General features: G+C 39.2%; 1 long non-coding RNA gene across 1 annotated transcript in view; it reads left to right on the top strand.

Annotated features, from left to right (window-relative positions):
- The first annotated feature begins 3,969 nt into the window (after positions 1-3,969).
- LOC138165146 (uncharacterized) overlaps positions 3,970-20,267 on the top strand; it is a 117,261-nt gene continuing 100,963 nt past the window's right edge. Inside the window, exon 1 of the long non-coding RNA XR_011169276.1 lies at positions 3,970-4,050. This is a non-coding gene — a long non-coding RNA (uncharacterized lncRNA). The remainder of the gene's footprint in view (positions 4,051-20,267) is intronic.

Here is a 20,267-nt window from a genome sequence, read left to right as displayed (position 1 = left end):
ATTCATCCAACTACAAGTTGTGGACAGGAAAACAAGTGTTTCTCATAAATTTTTCAACTTTTAAAACAATTATGCTAATAAGTGCCATGGTTCCTACTGAACCCAGAACTTGTTTTTTCAGTATAATAGTCAGCCAGCATATATTATATTTACTAGTTGTTAGGCATTGTGCTGACAGTCTCAGACCTCAGGGCAAATAATTTGATTCCACTTATTGCCTTGTCCATGTTAGTGAAAATATGTTCCTTTGGCTTTGCTCAAGACATTCCATCTCCTACCCTTGGGCCTCTGAACAGGCCTCCTGCCAGGTGGAGGATTTCTTTACCTCGCCTCTGCCTCTTGAAAAATCTGGTTTCCTTCAAGGCTCATCTCAAGGAATACCTGCTATTGAGGCTTTTCTATCAGTCAATTAATGTTGTTCCCCATCTTTCCTAAATAAACTATTTACTTTGTGCACCTCCCCCCAACACACACACACACTTTCTATGTGTCATCTTGGTACCTCCCACCCTTACCCCTTCCCATGTAGAATATGCACCATGAGGACAGAGAGAAGTTATGTTTGAGTTTTGTCTACTCAGTGTCTAGTCCATAGTAAGCACTTAGTAAACACTTATGGAGTCACACTGTTTAACTGAAAGGAGATGTCACAGATCTGACCTTTTGTAGCAGAGGAATCATGAATAGAAGAGCAAAAAGTATGAGGATTTTCTGAGAGGAACATAGGAAAGGATGGAGATAAGTTGTCTGTTGAATCAATGAATTTGTTAATAAAAATTGTGCATGTGTATGAGAAAGGGACAGAGAGAGAGACAGAGAGAGGGGACACAGAGACAGAGATGATAGAGAGAGAGACAGAGAGAGAGAGATACAGAGACAGAGAGGGAGAGGGGGTAGGGAGGGCGAGGAGAATAATGTGGTTGTTGTTAGCAGTGCCCAGATACCAAAGCCAGCTCTAATTGAGAGTAGGCTTCTGCTCCTTCATGGACTTAAATGAAACATTTTGTTAATGTACAATTTCATTGATTCTTTCTAATTTTGCTCAGGGAATAAGCAAATCAGATGTGGGCAAACTCTTTTTTTTCACAATTAGAGAATAGCTTTCTACTAACAAGAAAAATGATCATTTGTAATATTCATGGAATCTTGTTAATATGAATTCCACTGAATGAAGACTTGAAGCAAGATTTATTAAAAATTCAAATGTTCTGACATCTCAGGCAAAGGTTTGGTTATTGATAGGATGATGGGGAAAATATGGCTCAATCTTTTTTCAACTTTGGAAATCATTACTTATGCAACATTTGGGAGAAAAATGGGTATCCAAGTGGGTTCTTAGATTTAATAAAGATTTGAAAAATGGTCTGCTAAGAAGCTTGAAGCTTTCTTTGGCAATAAGAATTATCTTTTGAAAACCTGGCAATATAAAAGAATGTTGCCCAGTCTTGCAATTGAAAACTTTATTATTACTCTGTAAGTGGAAGTAACCAAAATGATCATTTTTCCTTTAAATATTTAAATGATTAATCAGGAAAAAATCTCAGCCCATTTCTAGAGTTTGTTGATTTCATCACCCTCCATAAAGGCTGAGAAGAGTCAGGACCCTCACATTGAGTTACTTGATTGAATTCAGACATTCCTAGTCTAGTAAACAACTAATTCTTCCACCACCATTGGTGGCTAGTTGAGGTGGCTGTTCTTGCCTATTCAGCATCTCTTGTAATTGTAAACAGCTCCATAAATCTTTCCTGGCTTCTAGGGACATAAAGAGTCCTGTGATGAAGGAGCTGGCTTGGTGATTTAACAAGCTGAAGGCTAGCTTTTGGAGTTGATGCATCCTAGGGACCTACTGTTTTATTCCTGGCACAGTAGATCAGATTCTGATTCCCAGCCAAGTTAATTAGCACACTTTAGGATCTCAATACACAAAGCATGATGGACAGACCTTACTATAGATGTACTATGGAGATTCTATAACTGGAAGAAAAAAGAATCAAAGGGACAGCTTTAGTACACGCTGAGACCTTTAAAGTAAAGCATGTCCTTATGTACAGTTTCGCTTTAGGGAGGGACATAGTTTGCTAATTCAGAAAGTACTGAAACAATGCCTTCTTTACCTGGTTCTTGAATTTTTTTTGAAGAATTGGTACAGAGGAAGTTAGAGAGAAACACACACACACGCACACACACACACACACACACTCCACAAAAGACTACTGTTTAAGCCAAAAATCCAGATTCCCTAGAGACTAGGTCTCAAAAAAGGCAACTTTAAAAGGCTTTACCACTGGCAACACAGCTGTCCTGCACGAGAAACTTATCTCCAAATGCTGAACTGTTGAGGTATTCTAAAAGAAGTTTCACGGCAGGTGGATTCTCCCAACTTACTCTGCCTGGCTTTTCCATAAGTAGATATTGGTGATGCTGTAGGGGAGGAGAAAGTTCCCAGAATTCTTTAGGGAGTTAGATCTGTGATAAACATCCCATTTCATGTGAGAGAGGGAAAGCTCAGGAGAGTGCAATCCAATACTTTACTAGTTGGATCCTGCCCTAACAGAATTGTGGACAGATAAATCAAAGGAGGTTGTGTCACACATCCTGAAAGTGATTGCCATTTAGTGGCAGGGGCCTGGATACAAGCTCCAAATTAATTCTAACAAGTGCTGGGACAAAATTTCCCCCCACCCTCACCCTTAAGTGATGTTTCTCTTGCTTGCAGACATTTTCACTTAGACCTTCACTATTACTCCAAAAAATATTGACAGATGCCCTTAATGCATGTCGTATCGATGACAGATGTAGAGTGAGCTGTACTTTTTGAGGCATGTCCATATGCAGGTCCCTGACATGGGATGACAGGTATATACAGAATGAAAGGTAACATTTACAGAGCATTTTCAAGTTTCTAAAGTGATTCACATACAGATTCACACACATTAGATTGGGTTCCCACAACAATCCAGGGAGTTTGGAATTAGGTTTATGTATCTTCCATTTTTTTTAAGCAATTGGGGTTAAGTAACTTGCTTAAGGTTACATGGCCAGGTGTTTCTGGGTGGGTGATAATTTTCTGAGCCCAGATACGATCCCCAGGTCATCCCAACTTTGGGGCCAGTGCTCTTACTCTCTGTGCTACCTGGCCGCCCCTCTTCCAATTTTCAAATGAGGATAATAAGACCTGGTGGTTCATTGAAATGTCCAATATCATAAAGGTAATAAGTTGTAAAGGTAGGGTTTGAACCCAGCTCCAAATTAAAACTTCTTTTATATGACCCTAATGAGGTATGGGCTCTGTGAGCCCCCTTGAGCTCTCCTTGAGTCCTTGAGGTACAGGCTCTGGGAACCCCCATTGAATTCTGATTAAATTGTCTATTTGATGAGGCATTTGCATGAGGCCATAAGCCTTATATTGTGGCTGGGCCCAAACCTCTGTTACTAGCCTTCCCACCCTTGAGACTATCAAAATATCAATCCACTCTTGAACTGGCCTGGCCCACCATAGTCAGTAGTCTCAAGGTAAGCTCCAGCAACTTCCCACCCTTAATCACTCATTGACCTCATCTGACTTCTCCTGAAGACCCTCCCCAAAGTCCTCTTCTGTTGTGGTGTGAGAGTGCCATATAATTTTCCAATACAAGCCTTACAGAAACCTAGGCTCCTTAAGAGTCTACCCAATATGGTGAACTTCTTTTAATACTCTGCTTTTCTTTGACTGAGCCAAATTCATTGGGGAGAACCCAGCTTGCTGGCGTTTTGGGGTCTCTAGCACCCTTAACCCAAACCTCATCATTTTATGCCCAACCTCTTCAACAGCACATTTACGTGTGCTCTGTCATAGGAGCTCTTTGGGAATAGGGAACAGCTGTCTTCTTTGTATCCTCACTGCCCACTCTTCCTCATAGCAAACATTTCATAGATGGTTCATTGAATTCAATGGGTTTCAATGTGTGGTGTTTAAACGAGACTTTTTTTTTTTTTTTTTTTTTTTTTTTTTTTTTTTTAAACGATTTTTTTTTTTTTTTTTTTTTTTTTTTTTTTTTAGCAATCAGGGTTAAGTAACTTGCTCAAGGTTACACGGCCAGGTGTTTCTGGGTGGGTGCTAAGTGTCTGAGCCCGGGATTCGATCTCCAGGTCTTTTCAACACTGGAGCCGGTGCTCTTACTCACTGTGCTACCTGGCCGCCCCGAGACTTTTCTTTCACTGCTCCCCACCCCATCATCTGTCATCTGTCAAGGAAACATAGGCTACCTGTCCCATATTATTGGTTTTCCAGAGTAAGATTAGGTTATGAGAGATTTAGAGCTGACTTGGGCTTAAGAAGCACTGACTCAAAGCTCCCCATCTGACCAAGTAGAAGAGGCAAGAAAGGCTTGCTGGACTTGTGGTTCCCTCTCCACGCTTCTCTTAGGAAAGGCATGAGGCTCATTGGTAGGGAAGGGAGAACAGAGGGCTCCCATGTGCCAGGCACCGTGCTAAGGATTTTTAAAATATCTCATTTGATCCTCACGAGGGCCATGAGATGTAGCTGCTTATAACCCCCATTTTAGAGTTGAAAGAACCTGAAGGTAAAGCGTTTGCCCATGGCCACACAGCTAGTGAGTGTCAGAGGCCAGATTGCAACCCATGGCTCTGACTCCAGGCTTAGTCCTCTCCCCACTGCACCACCTGGATGACTCCATGCATATAGAAAGTGAGGAAGAAACATTTTCAGTTGTTAAATCAAATTATTTCTATGTGTGTGTGTATATACAGACCTACATCTATTTTTCTCTCTCATATTTCCAAGGAAATCCCAAGTAGTCCCATTGTAAAAACAATTTTGAAGTAATGATCTTTATAATGTGTGTATACATATGATATATATCTGTATATGGGTACACACATAAATCTCCACATACACATTTTTTTTCTCATTTGACATTTAATGAAAAATAAAAGCTGAGACCTACACCATTCCAGTAACAGATAATTTGATTCTTTGGTGTGTGTGTGTGTGTGTGTGTGTGTGTGTGTTTTGGAGGTGGAAGGTAGGGTAATTGGGGTTAAGTGACTTGTCCAAGGTCACACAGCTATTTTTGTGTGTGTATGTGTGTGTGTGTTAAGTGTCTGAGGTCCTATTTGAACCTAGGTTCTCCTGATTCAAGGGCTGGTGTTCTATTCACTGCTCCACCTAGATGTCCCAGTGCAATTGTTTGGTCATCAAATTCCTTAATCTGTTTATTTTAAAGGATCATAGAATCAGAGTTAATAGGAGCCTGAGGCATTATCTAATGCAAGTCCTTCACTTTACCAGAGAAAAGAATTACTGAAGGAGAGCAGAAAACTAAGTCATCAATTGTCATAGATTTATGGAGCACCAGGAATGGACTTGGAACCAACGTGCTCTCTATTTAATTTGCTGGTCTTCCCTCTCTTCCCCAAAGGGAAATAAAATCACATTCCTGAGTTCAGAGAAAGATATTTAAGGAAGAGTATTCTTAATTGAGATAGGACTCAAAGGTTGGCAGCTAGGATGGGGAAATGGCTAAGGAAAGTACAAAGAAGCAACTTTTGAAGTGATGGAGGCAGTTTAGCATGAAGGAGAAATGATCTGAGAAGGAGAAATGATAGTTGTCTTTAAGTGTTTGAAAGGCTATTATGTGGGAGAGAGCTATTAGACTTGTCTTCATTGGTTTCCGAGAGTGGAACTAAGATCAATCAATGGAAAGGGGGAATTTACAAAGACACAAATTTAGGCTTGATGTGAAGGAGAAAAAAAGCTTCCTGACAATTAGAACTATCCCAAAGTGGTGCCTGGGAGGGAGTGTGCTCCCCTTCATCAACCATCCACCCAACCAATCAATAAGCCTTTAGTAAATACTCACTATTTGCTAGGAATTGTGGTATGAGTGAGGGATAGGGAGGAAAACATCTGGGAGATTTCAAGGAATCCCTTTTGTTCCATATGGTTGAGAGTGGATCCTGTGTAGGTACATATCAGGTCAGATGACTGATAAGGCCCCTTAAAATTCGGAAAGACCTATTGATGACAAAAAAAAAAAATAAAAAGGTAATCTCATAGAAAAGAAAAGTTGTGTTATATTGAACCATAAAGCATACTTTATACACACTAGATGAAAGAAATTGTACATGTGTGGAGACTTCAGCATGCTTGCATTTTGCAGGAAAGATACCCTATTGCTAATAATGTATAAATCTATGTAAAGAAATCCCCAAAAGTTTAAATATAATTACTATGAATTCAGAATATTTTCCACTACAACTGAACTAGGTTTACCAATAATTAAGGAGGATGAGTGTGGGGCAGTTTTAAGGTGAGTTTTCATAATGATAGAAATAAATCCTGAAAGACATAGAGGAGGCCACAGATAGATGTTCTAAGTTCTCCAAATGTGACTTTGGAGAATCTAATATAATAGTTGGGCTTCCTGTTTGAATCTTTTTTTTTAATTTGTCAAATCTTTATTGTGTAAGTGAGGAAGGTTGGTAGAATCCAGTATAGTCCTTCTTGGCAGCAGCCTTCCTCATGGCAGCTAGGACATTGCTGAGCCCGTCTCTCTTCCTCTTGGCTCAGATGTGAGTTCCCACCCTTTTTTTGATGAACTTAAGGGCTCGTTTATCCTTGGAGACTTTTAATAATTCCATGGCCCGCCTTTCATAAGGGGCAAATCCACACACCTCCCGGATCATATCTCTCACAAATTTTGTGTGTTTGGTCAAGCGCCCAAGGTGGCAGCAGTGTCGCGGCTTTGAAATTTTTTCATAACTTTGTGGCCTTTGTTGAGGCCCATGACCATTGGGTACCAGATAGCCATGGCTGCAGCACGTAGCTCCAATGGCAGCCACAGCAGAAGGAAGGAGAGAGCGTTGAATTGCAGGATATGTAACCTACACTTCCTTGTTTAACTATTCAAAGGTATGTAGCAGTAATCACCCCAGTGTCCCCAGGGTGGCTGTAGACACAGCTTCTTAGATATGCTTTGTTAAAGGAAAGCAACTCAAAATGGGTTAACAAGCTTACTTTAATCAGTCAAATATAGATCATTTACCTAGTTCAGGGGAAAAAGGTAAGCACCCCGAACTTCAGAGTATACAGACAGAATTATCAAGACAGAAACAGACCAAGTAGACAGATTTCCAAACTGTCCAACCATGACATCCATACCAAATCAATATCTGGGTTTTTCAAAGCTGGGGGGCTCTCAACAACGGCTTCCCAGAGTCTCATCTGATCAAATCACAGAACACTTCTCAAAGTGAGCTCCAAAGCAAAGCCTCACATCAGGAATTATATAGCCTTCTCCTGGGTCAGAGAATGTAACAACCTTCTGGACCCACTGCCCAATCCAAAAGTATCTACTGAAAAACAAGCCTCCCACCCCATGCTCCAGGTGCACTTTAGCCTAGGGGCAGGGAAGATCTTCCAAATTTGCATTCCCATTACAAGGTAGTATGGTAATTATAACTTAATATCATATACACACTCTCTATCCATCTACATGCACACATATATTTATGTGTATATATAAGTATAAATATATATATGTATATATATACACACACACATATACTCCACGTGTGTATACACACACAAAAACACACACACACACACATTCTTTTTACTGATAGCTGTTTGCTTGGGAGGTTGTTTTGTCTTCCTCACTGGCTAACTTCAATAAGACTGAGAAATGTACCAATTCCTGGAAATGATGAGGAAGCTGCTCATTCAGAGCAGCTCAAACCCTGTAGGGCAGCGGCTGAAAGCTCTCAGCCTGAGTCCTTCTTTCCCTCAGACTCTGAGTCCTTCTTTTCCTTTGGTTTTTCATATCATGGAAGTGAGTGCTTCAGAGGTAGTGGTGGCCCAACCCCACACAGATGGCTAGTAGATGAGCCAGGCTTCAGTACCAAATCCCATGACTCTGAATCCAGACTCTTTTCCCTATCACCTGATGGAGCTTGGAAGCCTCTTCCAGCTCTTTCTTTCTGTGACTTTATTTGTTATGAACAGAAAATGTGTTTGTCAATTCTATCAATGGAATATCATATACTTCCGTTTCCTTTTTATTTTCATTTTGACACACGTTTCATATGATGAAGCCTTATTTAGACTATCTAACCAAAGAAACCATGTGAATAATAAATAGAAATATTATAGCAAGTTTTATTTGAGTTTTCATGATCTTCTTAGTATGTAAAACTCCAAGGACATTGGGGCTCATAAATTCCAGCCTACTCATTACATAAAGGTGATGATGATATTCAAGAGGATTCAAGTGACTTGTGCCATGTAATTCAGGTAGAAACAAAAACTGACATTTATACAGTGCCTAGAAATTTAGAAAATGTACTAACATTGGTGAGATTTTCATATAGAGACTCTGGCTCCAAATTTTGTGTTCTTTCCATTATACATCATTGTTCTAATCCCTTGATAATCATTAACCCATTTATAAATATTATATTATTATAATTATTAATATAATATATTATTATAAATATTATATTATAAATATTATAATAATATATATAAATATATATTATTATATAATTTTAGAACTGGAAGAGAACTTACTCTGGAACTAGTCCAGACCACTTATTCGACAGAGAAATTGAGACTCAGAGTGGGGGGAGGGGAGCACATGATTTGCTGGAGATGACACAGATTGGAAGTGGTAGAACCAGAATTCCCACCCAGAGACTTTAAAAATTCAGCATTTTTCAACTGCAGCAAACTCTTTCCCCAATAGCCATGTGTAGAAAAGTAACAGCATAACCTTTGGAGGACTGGCATTGGAGTCAGAAAGACCTGGCTTCAAGTCGTGTCTCTGACATTCATTATCTACCTGACTGCACAAGTCTCTCAATTGCTCAGAACTCTAGGCACCTCTCAACTGCTCCCAGTTACAGATGAGTTGCCCACCTGCATTTGTGTATGGATTTCCCATATTGTGAGCTCTCCCTATCAATAAAATCATATACCCAATTGTCACAATCAGGCTAATTTTTCAGTAGTAGGAAACCGTCTCAGATAAAATTTGCCTTATAATGAAATCTTTTGATATATCCATTACTATATCATGTTTTATGTTAGCCAAAACAAAGGTCCTTCTGATCAATCCAGACCAAAAGTAGTGTTATGAAAGAAGTCTCTCACATCATGGAGTAACAATCAATAGATGGAAATATTCTAGCATATAAGGAAAGCAACTTTGGAAACTGATCAGTTCCCTGTTCCCTATGGCATGCTTAACAAATTCTAATCTCACAACACTGCATCTTCCTGTGTGTTGAAATAACTAAACCCTGCATGTAACACAACATGTCTAGTCTTCTCATTTTTGCCCTTGTAACAATGGGGAAAGATAGAGTCAGAAAACTCACAACAGATTGTCTTTGTGCTATCATTTGTGGATTGCAGAGAGAAAAAAAAATGATGATTAAGGCAACTCTAGCTGATACAAAACATTCAGAGTTCTCTTGGCTAAAAAGATTAGTATTTTTATAGTAACATAGAAGAAGTAACCACAAAACCACAGCACCTCTAAAGTGAAAGGGACCTTAGTGGCCATTCTGTATAAAATGGAAATGAGCAAAAATAGTGTGCACCACACCAATAAATACTCAATTGTAATCATCTAAAACATCTAAAAACAAAACAAAAAAAAAACAAATAAATAAACAAAAACCAGGAACCAAACTGAAACAACCACAACAAAAATAAAAAACCGTCAGTGACAGAGGAATATGAAGCAGGTTAAAGGCAAGAATTGTTAGAGGCGGAGCCAAAGAAAATTTTCCAAGCCATACTGCATAAAAGATATGCCTGGCAAAATCCCAGACTCCAGTCTTGCACCAAACATGTGAAATTATTTTGCACCATGTGAACATTTAGAGACACCTGTCCAACAGCAAAGAAAGACCCAAATGCTTGTCATGTTTGGCTACTAAAAGGAATCTAGGCCCAGTGCCCAGCAGTCATATAATGGTGCTCCTAAATTGCTTTCTGCCATTGCTGTAGTCCTTACAAAAGAATCTTTGGTTTTGTGGTATTTTGTATACTTCCTTATTTTTCCAACTAGATAACATATGACGAAAAGCAGGCTGGATTGGAAGTCAAATGACTTCACTTCAATCCTAACATTGTGCTACCTGCACAACTTTGGACAAATTCATTAGACTGGAAGTTATTTGCGGGCAGGAGATATCATTTGCCTCTTTTTCGTATCCCTAGCACTTAGCACAGTACCTGACACATAATAGGGACTTAATCAATGTTTATTGATCAATTAAAGTCACATGAGTTCTCTAGGTTCGGCTTCCTCATTTGTAACATGAGAAGCTTGGACAACAATTTTCTAAATTACTTTCTTGTTCTTGATCTATGATATTCAGAGTCAGAGATTCTGACTTATATATCTTTATTCTACCACAATGCCTTGCACACAATGATTCTACACAATTAAACAAAGTGTCAACCTGTGTTCATGGTTTGAGTGAACTATGAAGAAAGTGAATGGTTCAAACAGGTGAACATGAGAATGGAGTGCAAGCTGTGAATGAAAGTATTCATGAGAAAAAATATAACCAGCAGAAGATCCAGGGTAGAGAAAAGCCACCAAGGCAGCTGGGCTGGATCTTAATTTGCCTGATGACAGATGATTTCAAATAATTCTCATGATGAAACTGAGAGCCAGTTTAGGAAGGGTTTTAAATCAAGAATTGGATTGATCACTACATGATGAATAATTGATTGATTGAATGAAGTAATAGAGAAATAAGTAAATGAATAAGTCATCAAGAAGACCTGATTGGGTAAAGAAAACAATTAGAATTATTTGCCTGCTCACTATTTTCCTTCTACTGACAATGATTATACTTTTAGTACAACTCTTACACATCATTTGAAATTTGGGTTTTGGAAAGATGAACAGGAGTAATAAACATAAAGGAAAGGAGTAGAGTACAATGTAAATAAAACAAAGGAAGTTGGTAAGACTCATTCAGAAGTGATGGAGTCCAGTATGAAGCCATCAGGACATGGGATTGCCTACACTTCTTGTTATATTAGTCATTCAGTTCAGAGCTGAATATGAAGCTGGACTACAGTATTGCAAACTGTGCTAAACATTTGGTGGAGATTTGCCATCATCATCATCACCATCACCATCATCATCATCATCACCATTATCATTGTAATCATCTTCATCATCACCATCATTACCATCATCTTCATCTTCATCATCATCATCATCATCATCATCACCACCATCATAGAAGTTATGTGAGACTGTAAAGTTTCCACATCACTTCACAAATCTTATCTCACTCTATCCTCACAAAATCCCTAGGGAGTAGGTGTCATCATGACGCTCATATGGCAGAGGAAATTGAAGCCAAGAGACATTAAGTGACTTGCCTAGGATCACACAACGATTACGCGCCTGGGGTGGGGTAGGGTACTTACTTTCCGTTCAAAGAAGAGTTCACAGAAGCTGAAGAGGAGCAAAAAGTCCTCCCTTGATGTTTTTCTCTGCCCTCTTTTGTCATTGTTTTGGTATCGTATTTTATGTAGCTAGTGGAGACACTGGGATCTCTCTCATCCATTTCCACACTCCCCCTGGCTCGGAATATTTAGCATCCTATGTGTTTCACCTTGTTTTGCTTCCTGTGGTTTTATTATTATTTCAATATCTTGCATACTGGTGCTTCTCTCCAAATGTTAAAATGCTAATTATTATTTGCTAAATACATTATGTCATGCCTCTTACCTTGGTTTGAAACAGAGAAGTGGGACTCTCACAGACATATGCTCTCATCTCCTCTGAGTCCATTTGGTTCTTTGCCTGAATTTTCCTGAGAAGCCTACATTTGCTAGCATTCTGTCAAATACATAATGGAATCTCAGTAGGTCTGGCAAGAATTCTCTGGGCCAAGTGCCTTCAGATATGCCACGTTACACTTCTGGCCCTCAGAACAAGCAAGATTCACCAAGCTTTAAGGGATCTAGTCATGGTCAATGTACATTGGCTTCTAACTGAGAGGAAAAGGTCAGAACAAAGTACAACGTGTGAAACTTATTGGGAGAAACAATAGATATGGATGGGGAGAGAATATGGAATCCTATATCATAGTATTTGGAGGTAGAGCAGGCCTTAACACTCATGTGCCAGATTATGACCTGCTGTCACAACAAAACTCTCATTTGCTGACAGAACCGGATTAAAATGTAATTGAGAAATGATTAATAAAATAAGCAAGAAATAAAACAAAATATAAACATAATGTGTTTTTTGAGTCAATGTGTGGCATACAGAGATTCATTTCTCTTTGAGTTTAAGCGCAGTGATGGGAATGCATCAAAGCATACACAAGGAGAAGGCCCAGGGAGACTTTTGCAATAGTCCAGATAAAAGCTGATGAGACCCAGAACCAGAACTGTGATTATGTGAATGAAAGGAAAAGCGTGATGGGAGAGATATAGTGAAGGTGTTTGGTATGTGGAGTGAGAGAATGTCATCGGTTGAGGATCACATTGAGGTCATGAGTGTGGGTTATGGGAAAAATGGTTGTTCCCTTCCTAGTAATTAGGAAGTTCAGAAAAGAGGTGGTTATGGCGAGTTCTCTCTGGCACATGTTGAGTTTGGGACACTTATGCAGTGGGTGATGAGCAACTGGAGCTCAGGAAGAAGACTACAGATGTATACAGAACTATCAAGTTATAAATGTAAAGAAGCCGATTGAAGCCCTGAGATCTGAGGAGGTCCTCAAGTAAGAGATAATGGAAAGAAAAAAAAAGGTGCTGAGTACAAGACAGAACACTGACAGATACCTTTCACTACTAGGCATGACATTTCTCAAGGACAGAGTTGGCTTATTTCATTTTCTTGATTTTATACCCATTACTTAGCCCAGGTGCCTGGTATTTGAGTCAAGCAGTCAACACCCATTTATCAAGAGTCAGCTATGTACCAAGAACTGTGTTGTGCACTACAGATACAAAGAGATAATTTTAATTAAAGAAATCAAAATGTTAAGTTAGAGCTATGACAATCTTGTCTACACATCCCTGGGATAATGTGGAACATACAAATGCAGACACAGTGAAGGGGTCAAGCTACTGAGATGAGACATGGACAGACAGATTTGGGGTAGATGCCAAAGACTGAAAAGGGGCTAGTTCCAGCATACAGAATAGAACGGGAGGGAGAGTGCTGGCCAGATTGCCTTGGGGACATTACATCATGCTTTTGAAGACCCCAAGCGGGCCCAAAGCCCAACACTACCAACATGTTTGTTCTCCCATAGCTATAGCATGGCTCTTAATTCTAGAACAGCATATCCTATCCACCGCCTCCCTCAGTGTTCCCTTTTCGGCCCCCCTCCCTTTTCCTCCCCTTTCCCCTTACTACTTCCCTCCCTACAAACCACTCCCACCCCCCTTTCGTAACCCTTTCCCCCTCCTACTGCCTGTAGGATATTGTTATAATTAATGAAGTATGCTATTTCTTCTTCTTCGCATCAAGAGTGAGAGGAACAAATCTCATGTGAAGCTCCTCTCCCTCCCCTCTTTCCCTCTAAAATGATACTTTTTGTGTTTCTTCTCCATAGAGTCCTATGCTTAACTGGTTGTTATTCCCTCCTTGTACCAGAACAAATGAGGGAAAAGCTCATATGCTTCCCAACTTCCTCCCTTGTTTTATTCCTCTGCTATACAGTTTTTATGCTTCTATGAGTGGCATAATTTAACCTTTCCCACTTCAACCATTCCCTTTCTTCCATTGCAGTCCCTTTGTAGCTCTTAACAAGATTTTTTAAAAAAATCATCATTTTATGTATTTTATAGTCATACCCTCTACTTGTCTATAACCAGTTTGCTCTTATCAAATAGCAGATTGTGTGTGTGTTCTCCTTGTTTACCTTTCTAAGTCACTGTTGCATCTCGTAATCGAAGTTGAATTTTCCACTGAGTTCTGGGTTTTTTTATCAAGAAGGTCTGGAACTCTATTATATCATTGAATGACCATCTCTTTGCCTGGAAGAATATGCTCAGTCTTGCTGGGTATGTGATCCTTGGTTGTAACCCGAGCTCTTTCACCTTCTGGAAAATTGTATTCCACTGCTTCTGATCTTTCAGTGTAGAGGCTGCCAAATCCTGTGCAGTCCTCACTGTGGACCCTCAATATTTGAATTGTTTCTTTCTGGCTGCTTGAATTATTTTCTCTTTTATCTGGTAGTTCTGGAGTTCAGCCACAACATTTCGATACAGCAGGTGTCCAGTGGATTCTCTTGATTTCTATTTTACCCTCAGGTTCTAGTATCTCAGGGCAGTTTTACTTAGCAAGCTCTTGGAGAATGTTGTCCAGGCTCATTTTTTCATCATATTTTTCTGGTAGGCCTATGATCCTCAGGTTATCTCTCCTGGATCTGTTTTCCATGTCAGTTATTTTTTCTTTGAGGTATTTTACCTCTTTTTCTAATTTTTCATTCTTGTTGTTTTGCTTGGTTAATTCTTGGTTCCTCATAGAGTTATTTTGTTTCCATTTGGTTAGTTCTGTTTTTTAGCAAATCATTTTCCTTGGTTAATTTTTGAAGCTCCTTTTCCATATTATACACTTTTCTTTTTAGAGAGATGTTTTCCTCATTATAATGTTTTTCTAATTCTGCTATTTTCGTTTTGAGAGAATTATTCATTTTGTCTTCTATGTCTCTCATTTTGTTTTCAAAGTTCCTTTTGATCTCATCTAGGAGAGCCTTCTGTGCTTGGGACCCATTCCCTGTTGAAGTTTCAGCTTTGGGTGTGGAGTCCACATTGTCTCCCTCTGAGGTTGGTTCCTCCCTCTGAGGATAGTAGGACTCCAGAGTCTTTGTCTTTGTAATCTGCTTTCTACCCATTTTGAGGCAGGGTCCTAGCCACGCCCTTCCTCTAGGATCCCAGGCCTTTACTATATAGGGTTTTGCCCTGGGCAAGAGTTACTATGTTTTCAGGGTCGGGGGGAGGTTTGGAGCAAGTGGGGTTCACTCTGTCATCCTCATCTTTGGAGGTCCTGAAAGGGGCTTTAAAAAAAAAAATTCTGGGCTATGAAGTGGTAGCCCCAGTAGTGTTTGCTCTCCAGGACAGGGGCCCCTGTATTTGCTTCTTACCTTGCTCTTTCCAGTCCCAGCCCTTTGGTGATAGGCCTGGTAGTGGACCTTGTGGTTGGTGGGAAGACTTGCCCTCCGAGTTGATCAGGCCCCTTCCTGGCCTGCATCTGTCGGCTGGGCTTTCCAGGCCTGCCTCTGCTGCGCCGTGCCTTCCCGGCCTGAGTCTGCTGCCTGGAAGAATTATCTATAGAGACAATATGGAAGAAAAGGGACAAAAATCCCACAGGAGAAGACATATGTGGCTCCTGATTTACACTTCTAGGGGAAATAACATAATGGTGAAATTACTAATGAAATTAATGGTGAAATGTCCACTGGCTTATTGAAAAAGAAGGAATACTATGACTCTTTTAGTTTTTGGAATGTAAAGCCTTTGTGGTCATGCTCTAACTGAGAAAATTCAAAATTTTCAGATTCCTCTAAAAGGGGTATCCCAGGAGGTTCATAGAGTGTGGTGATGAGTGTGGCAATTTCTAAAATGCCATGATTTAACATAAGGTCATCATAAAAACAAAACAAAATAACTAAAACCAAAATCAAATCAAAGCAACACACAACAAATCGTCATCAGAACCCATCCTGGTGTTTTCCAAGATTGAAATGTGTTCCAATTATTCTACTGCCCATTTTCATATATAATTTTTTTTTTATTTTAAAATAAGTAACAGCATTAAAGTATGGACTTTAAAACTTTCTTTCCTTACCAGACCGCTTCTATGTTTTAACATTTTTCAGGCTTTTTTTTACAAGCTAACACCGAAATGTAACATCATTCCTTGAATAGAACTCTTTGTCTACTAAGTTCTGATAATTGAAAAATTGGTTCTCATTTTTTTCACTCATTCCAAAACTATGCATTCAAATTTTTCCTTCTCAGGATATTTTCTCTGTAATAATTTAGATGAATTCTTAAAAACAAATTTGCTTGTCCCATATTGGTTATTTCGGTTAATGTGTTTTAAGTTTGGTTACTCAAGCATAAGAATATAGATTATCATGACAATTTGTGAGTTAAATTATTTCAGTTAGCTTTTTATCTTTGAATAGAATAGACTTGCCCTAGCTTTTGGGTGACTACATTTTCTGTTGCTTTCTCCCTTGACTTTTGAGCATATAATTTACACTTATTATTTTCTGTTTTTTCACAAAGGTCTTTATTTTTATTCCATTTTCCCTACTGCTCCCCAGTTATTCATATACTCTTGGTATTGGATTTCTCATATCTAAATTTTTGACATGTGCATGCTAGACATAAAGAGGTAGCTACTTTATGTGAATCTTGAATCACAAACAAATAGTAAGGTATTGAATGTTATCAGAAAGATAGTCAAGTCAAGTCTATATGCATTTATTGAGCATCTACTGTGGGTCAATAGGCCAGCACTGTCCTGAGCTCTAGAGATACAAAGAAAGGCAACAAAAAAGCCAAAAAAACAGCACCTGCTTTCACGAGGTTACAGCGTATGGGGGAGACAATATGCAAACAGAAAAAGGTACAAATAAGACATCCACACGATAATCTAGAGATAACCAAGATTGATAACACCCTGGAATTGAGGGAGATGGGCAAGAGCTTCCTGTAGTGGGAGGGAATTTATCTGGGACTAGGAGGAAGTCAAGAGGCAGAAAAGGTTCAACTGTGAGAGATAGGGAGACTCTAGATGGAAGTCTGGTACAAGGAGTAGTGACGAGGCCAGAATCACTAGACCAGAGTATGGAGGGGTAGGAGCAAGATGGAACAGACTGGAGGGATGAAAAGGGGTCAGAAACCACATGAAGAATGAATATCACGTTAAGTGATAGTATGTTTGATCCTGGTGCACGTAGGTTGCTAATGGAATTTATTATGGATAATACTAACAATATATGAAAGCAAGTGATTGCACAGTGACAGTCAACTAGTTCTGAAATAGTTTTCATAACAGTGGAATGATGGGACCACAGGACCCACGAATCTAGAGGGCAAAGAGGCCTCACCAATCATCTCATCCACATTTCTTAGATGACATTTGAAGAAATATTGGCTTCTGGATAAACAGTGTTTGGTTCTATGGCGTAGCTAATAACGCCACCAGACGAGGAAATTTGGCTTGTCTATATCTTCCCCCAAAAGGAGAGAAATCAGTCTTCACGCTGAAAGTGATTTAGATTTCTGGGAAAATTCCTATTAATAAGTTAGGTGTGTTTGTGTGTGTGTATACAAATATATACATATATAAATATGTATGTAAACACACATTTTTGTATACACACGCATATATATACATACAAACATACACATACTTATATATATATATATATATATATAGGGAGAGAGAGAAGTTATAAACACAAAGATTGAACAAAAGTTCATCATGAAAGGTTGTACCAGATAAACGTTTGACATATTTTGCAGTCTAATTGGTATAAGTAAATAAAAAGCCAGAGATATTAAATTTGATTATATGCATATATGTATATATTATATATGTACATACATACATACAATAGATACTACCTTTAGGCATATTTGCCTTCATTTTATATAACAAATATATCATATCTATATTTTAAACATAAAAATTTGGACAGATGCATAGATATGAAGAGATGGAGGAATCACACTCACACACCCAAACTCACACACACACACACACACCAGAGGGATGCCAATATAGGTGATAGATGATGATAGAGATGCAGATGCAGAGAGTTATTAATAGAATAGATATTAATAGAAGAATTGACATCGACATACCAAAATGTGTGCAGGCCTCATGTTCCTTCTTCATGTGCTTCACATATTTTCTAGCTTATCTACACACAGATTTAATTTTGGTGTGTCATATTGTCATTATTGTTGCTACAACTGCTATTATTGAAAGCTTTCATGTTAATCTTCTGGAAAAGTTAGAGAGACATGATAAGATGGCCTTGCAATGGGATGGCTTCTAAAGTCCTTGCATGGCTGGGGTGAAAGGATTCTCATTAATGTTTTAATGTTAAGGCACAAAAATTGCCTCAAGACAGCATAATAGGGCCATATATTGCTTAATCTTTTTCAGTGTTTTACATAAAGCTATAGGCCCATCAGATTTGCAGTTGACAATGCTAGAAGATAATAATAATTTATACAGCACTTTAAGGTTTATAAAGCACTTTACCAATATCTAATTTGTTCTCAAACAACCCTGGGGGTATAGACCATTATTATCTGCATTCTACAACTAAGAAGACCAAGGTATACAGTGGTTAAGTGCTTCTTAGATAATATTTGTGGATTTTCTGCTTCCCATGTTTAATAAGAGCCTTAGAAGATAAGAGAGTCATTCCATCTAACAATAAATAAGAGATAATCCCCCTGTCTTCCTCTATAAGCAGACCATATCGTCAGTGTTGTATTCATTTCCAGGCTCCACATTTTAAGGAGCATATTGAGAAATGAGGAGATCCAAAGCAGGACAAACAGAACCAAACTCAAGTGAATGTCACATGATTTTTACTTAAAATACCTGTGGGTAATTTCCTTGTTGAAATGGAACCCAAGGACCTGCTTGTGTTCAAGTAATTGGAAAACTGTCATAACCAAGAGAAATTAGGACCAATGAATAAATGGTACACTGAGGCAGATTTTAACACAGGGCAAAGTTTGGTGGGTGTGTGGCTTGGAGGAGAAAGCTGTAATTCACAATAACAAGAGCCATGTAAATATGGACCAGAGACCTCAGGAGTTACTAAGTTCTCACCTAATTGGGATGTATAAGTATATGCTGGATGAACATTCATCAAATATGGTACACAGAGGAACCCTTTTCAGTTATGCTTATGTGGGAGTGATCACAGAATTCATTTACAGTTCAGAAACTCTGTGACTCTATATGACAAGAAATGGATCCGGGCCCAGAACAAGGACATATGGAATTGACTACAGATTGCATAAAAAATCACAAGTCTCGAGAGTAATTTATATTGAACTGTACGAGACCAGAGGGTTCTTTTCAATTGACTCTTTTTTCATATGAAGAAACTGAGGCATCTGATTTGTAGCTTGAAAAGACATTAAAATTCCTCAAGTTCAACTTCCTTTTACAAGTAAGGAAACTAAGGTCAACAGTCAGGAAGATGCTTGTTAAAGACAGACAGGTGGCAAAGGGGAAAGCAGAGATTCACATTTGGTGGTCAGTACCACTCTGCCCACCACTCTGCAGGTGGACAGTCTTTAAATGGGAGAGTATTCTCTACTGTCCATCTTCTAACAGAAGTGGCGGCAGGGGAGCTGGCAGGCTTCCCTCCTCCCTTGTGCCTTCATGCTACTGAAGTCCATGGCTCATCCTGATCCGCTAGTGAGAGATGGCATTAGAGAATGGTGCCAGCTGCAGCCACATAGTCCTCAATTTCCAGGAATCTCCAAGAAAGCTAGAATCCTAGAAAATTGAGGGATTGCAAAGTTTACATAATTTTGTTCACACTAAGAACTTTCAGTTATTTAAATGTAATCTGTTCCTTTCTGGTATAATATCAAGTGTTTTGGGCGCAAGAAAGATAATGCCTAGGCCATAATTTAAATTCTATCATACAGCCACAGTTTTAGGGGATGCGCATCTCTCTCTCTTGAATAAGAAGAGCCTTTGGGGTTCAGGCAATGGAAGTGAATAAACCTTCCACCTTTTGTGCACAATAAGACATGTCCCCAGGTATCCCCACCCCAAACTCCAGTTCTAAGTACATTTCTCTTTATTTTTCAGTGAGCAGTACTTTGCTTTCAGCTTCGGTGCTTTCCTCCACCCAATAGGAAAAGGAAGGCATCCCATATATCATCAGTTTGAGCTTCCAGAGTTTTAAGAAACACAACTGAATTCTGTACTGGGGAAATTGAGGTAAGAGGCTGACTTGTAGAAGGAGTTCCTTGCTTCTTGACATTATTAAGCCTGTAACAAGGGCAGCTGCCACCCCATCAAAGTGGTCTCCACTTTACAGCAGCTCCATCACACAGCAAGTTGGCTCCCATCAAGACTAGCTAATAAAAAAGTGGGATGCTGGGGGACCAAGGGATGCTGGAGGACCAGAGATTCTGCGACCAGGGGATGCTGAGGTACCTGGGGATGCTGGGGGACTAAGGGATGCTGGGGGACCCAGGGATGAGGGGG

This window comes from Petaurus breviceps, unplaced genomic scaffold (genome assembly GCF_028583685.1).
Source record: "Petaurus breviceps papuanus isolate PSGF00001 unplaced genomic scaffold, PetGlider_PUasm1.0 208, whole genome shotgun sequence".
Taxonomy (NCBI): domain Eukaryota; kingdom Metazoa; phylum Chordata; class Mammalia; order Diprotodontia; family Petauridae; genus Petaurus; species Petaurus breviceps.
Note: the sequence above shows the minus strand (reverse complement) of the source record. Positions and strands in the feature narration are given on the sequence as shown.